We start from the raw sequence: 4,548 nt of genomic DNA on the forward strand, positions 1-4,548 counted from the left end.
ATAAATGCCACTCATAATAATGTGTTGATTAAATCATCACACCATTCTTCACAATAGTATAATTCTATGCATTGAAAGATTCTGTTTTTGCAGCTGTTGTAGCTCATGTTCTGGTCCACAATTAAGTTGCTGCTAGGATGGCATTCCTCTGCCAAGTAAATCTGTTTCTGCCACATCCCTTTTCATAGCAGGTTTGACAGTTTCTTCAATGCTTCACTACAAATACAAACAAGTCATCTGCAATTTATAAGCAATGTATCAAACCAACTTCACCCCACATTCCCCTCTTGAAATATAACATTGGTTGGTTGAAACAATTTGAAATATGGCAATGAAACCCCCCCAGAATAAAATTAAAAAAACAAACAGAAAAAACACATCAAAAACCCTACCTAGCATTAATAAAGACTGGATACAAATAATTCAAGCCCTTTTGATTCTGGTCAAGGAAACTGAAAGGGTGGTGGTAAGTATTTATTCAGCAACATGCTAAATCTGTAAACCTTTTTGCAGCTATCAAAGGAAAAAAGCAATCACTAGAGACAATCCTGCCCCTACCCCCAAGATTTTTGCACATACTTTTTGCCTAATAATGATAAATAAAGTCCTCTGACCAGTCCTGGTATGAACTGTAAAGATGACATTGACCACTTCCTTTCAGTTTTTCTTCCAGGTAGTTGGGCCTATATAACTCAAACATTGCACCACCTATGTGTGCTCATAATACAAAGTCCAAAAAGAGGAGCAGCCACCAATGACTAACCTCATCAAGTCACTGAAAGTAGAGTACCTGGTGCAGTTTGAAAATGTTGTCACCTACAGCAGTGGGTACTTTCTTGGGAAAGTGTCTACAGTCATATAGGGCTATTCTAAGACTTTGAGAAAAGGGAGAATCTAGAATCTATATAATTGCCCCACAAAAGTGAAGGCTTTCTAAAGCCATATATTTCCTTCTGCTTGTACGCCCGGTCAGAAGCTGTGGGACTGTTTGAAGCTATTCTAGATCTATATCTAGATCTAGATTAACTAGGCCTACACAGCGAGCTGTTCCCCAATGTCAGAATCAATGATCATGAACTGAAGTTAAGAAACAATGACACTCCTGTACAATAGTGGTCCCGTTTGCACTAAATCACGCAAAGCCTAAGTGCCCGGTGTTTCTTATTTAGATCTAGATCTAGGCCTAGATTATAGATACATGTATCTAGATCTAGATTCCATATCTAAACTGAATTAAAATTATAGATCTAGATCTAATCTAGATTCTAGATCTAGATATCTAGATCTAGCTATCTAGATCTAGCTATCTAGATCTAGAAATAGATTATACGGAGCTATCTATAGAATCTAGATATCTAGATCTAGATCTAGATATCTAGAAATCTAGATCAAGATTCTAGATTCACTGCCTCATGACAATAATGGCCGTCATGTAAACATTAAACGGGACCATATAATTGTACAGGTGCACCGAAAAAGAAGCCATTGAAACAAGCACAGAAGCTTAAGTAGATCTAGATCTAGATCTAGATTTCTAGATCTATATCTACTGTTGATATGATAGTATGAATCAAGTTGCATGATAGATCTAGTGTGTCTCCGCCAATTCACAGGCAAGTAGCCTAGGCCTAGCGTAGTCAAGAGTCGCCCTTCGGACACTTCGGTCATTCGCCAACCACTAGGGGCCTAGATCTAGAATCTAAATCTATATCTAGATCTAGATCTAGATCTAGATTAGATCTAGATTATAGATCTACTTTCCGAACTGCACTCTTGGCTGGTTGCACTTCAAAATCTAGACCTATATTCTAGAACTAGAATCTAGATCTAGATCTAGAAATCTAGATCTAGATCTAGATCTGTCTAGATTCTAGAATCTAAATCTAGATCTAGATCCTAGTTTCTAGATCTAGAATCTAGATCTAGATAGGCTACGTTTATTAATTAAATACTCTATCTGGGCTACAATATAATTTTAGTAGGCCTAGGCTAGACATGCTGCCCGAGATGATCAGTAGTGTTGCATTGTAACCAATGTAAACTATCGCCAGCCCAGCGAGTTATACGCGCATCTGGCAAAGTGGGAGGGGCTTGCGCTTGTCATATGAAGTAAAGAAGAGTTGTCTCGTCTTGTCTTACTCCGTCTTGGCTTACACCACAACTCATGTATTAAATTATTTTTATACCATACTTGGAACTGTTTTAGCATTGCACTTCCGGTAAAATATATCCTTATATTTCACACGTGAAATATAGGCTGGCTAAGCTGAAATCTCACACGTGAAATATAAAAATTTGCATAAATTACTCCGCGCACTAGATCTATATTCACCTTCTACTTCTATCCCTCTGTGTAGGCTAAGCAAAGTGGCCTAGGTCTAGATGTATATCTAGATCTAAATCTAGTAAAAACTTAAAAACTTCGCTGCAAAGCGCGCTTACCAGTGGCAATCAAACACTTCTCCCAGTCTTGCTGTCCATTATAGTCGAGTATAGGTGCAAATCTTTCTACGTTGCTCTTAATTTTGTTTCAAATAGAGTCAAATGATGGGCACAGCAATGATTACGCCAGGATTACGCCAGAGTATGGTGCTGTTACGTTCGGTTCATTTCTCGAATAAAATAATCAGAGAGTGGACAGTAGATTTAAATACATTTTAATTAGATTTATCAAACAAAATGATAGATCTACAACACAATAAATAGCACCACTTTACTTTGGCACTTAGAATCTAGATCTAGATTTAGATCTAGACCCTAGGTCTAGAGGCCTATATTTTCTTAACATTTTTTTTCACTTTGGTCGCATAAAACTTCCGAACCACTTAACTTTCGCATTTGAAAATACCAACGATGGTTCAGAATCCTTTATAGGGTGCACAGTAAGGAGTCTGAAGTCACTGTAGTTTAGTTTTTCCGTTTTTCTTTAGTTTAGAAGGTCTAATCTTTGGAAAGTCCGTCTTCTAAGATACCATTGTAGACAAGTGAGGCTTACGTTCTCACATGCAGTGCGCACTGGTCCCACAATGACTTGACCATCGATTCTTTTAGAGTCCGTTCATCGAAAGAGGTACCCAGCCAGTTTGTAATATTTTGGGTTGCCTCTCTATAATGCCAACTCTCTATAACGACATTATTTTCTGGACTTGGCGATGTCGTTATAAATAGAGAGCGGTGCACTGTAGGTTTTTCTGGCTTGATCTTGTTGAGATGGTAGTTTAGAGTTAAGAGGTATTTATAATGCATGTTGTTGTGTTGGGAAGTAAACTATTGTCGTCTGTTCCCTTATATTTAGTGCTTTTATAATAGATTTTTACCACTCAATGGTGTGTCGACTAAGGTTGTTTGATTTTCTAATTTTAAAAAAAAGTTCTATGCATGAGCTATGAGCCTATTTTATAATGTAAAATGACCATTTATCTAGCAGTAGGTCAAAAGGGAATATCATACATTGTAAAATGTTTTATAAATGAATTTTTGAAAATGATGTTATCAAAACTTAATACCATTATAATGCAATATAATGCCACCTATAACCCTTGTCTGTGATGTAGCAGTTAGGCGCTTCACCATCACCCACAGAAGACCCAAGTTCAATTCTTGTGTGAGGAGATAATATATATTATATATTTTACAAGTATGTCTGTCTTCCTGCTGGGATGTTTTTATCCCTCTCAGTTCGGGTTGGTCCTGACATGCAGAATTTAAGCCTCCTAAATTAGTGAATGATCTAAGCTGTGTAAAAAAATGTCTCTTTGATGAATTCTTAATTTTATTTCTTCCAGGTGACTGTTTAAGTTTACTGAAGCGAGAAAAACCTTGCCACAGAAGAAAGTACAAGCGAGAAAAATTGTAACAATGTGACATTTGCGACTTTCATTGTAACAAAAATTGCTACCTCGTAAGTAAAAAAAGATCACACACTGGGGAAAAAACCCTACAAGTGCGATATTTGTTTTCTGGGTTTTGCACGGCGCTACTGCCTTTGACGACACAGGAAAACACACTAGCGAGTCAAGAAGCACAGGTGTGTGCTGTGTGGTGAGCGTTTTTTGAAGGGAGTGGATCTGCACAACCACTGGAGAAAAACCCTTCAAATAAATGCGACATCTATTCTTCTTCTTCTTCTTCCTCGTTCTCGATGACAGCAGCTAGACAGTCAGTCCGATGTCGCGCACAAACTGTGCAGTTCACTTCAACTCTTAGAGACTGCCATAGAGCTTTCTCTCAAGGGGAGCCACATTCTGCCACGTCTGAGTGCGAAGGGTGGCGTAGCGCGGGCAGTGCTGAAGGATATGGTTGGCATCCTCTTGGTCGTGTCCACATTCACAGATTCCTGACTCTCCCACTTTTAATTTGGTATGCATATGGATATGTCTGTGACTTTGGTTGTTTGAAACCCTCGGACCTGGTGTGTCGCTTACGAGTGCACACTGGGGAGGAGCCCTTCAAATGTGATCTGTGTGATTTGGGTTTTGCGCGGAGGTATGGCCTAATGCGCCAAAGAAAGACACATACAGAAGAAAAAGTTCGCAGGTTTGATATTTG

Source organism: Aplysia californica, unplaced genomic scaffold (genome assembly GCF_000002075.1).
Source record: "Aplysia californica isolate F4 #8 unplaced genomic scaffold, AplCal3.0 scaffold01165, whole genome shotgun sequence".
Taxonomy (NCBI): Eukaryota; Metazoa; Mollusca; class Gastropoda; order Aplysiida; family Aplysiidae; genus Aplysia; species Aplysia californica.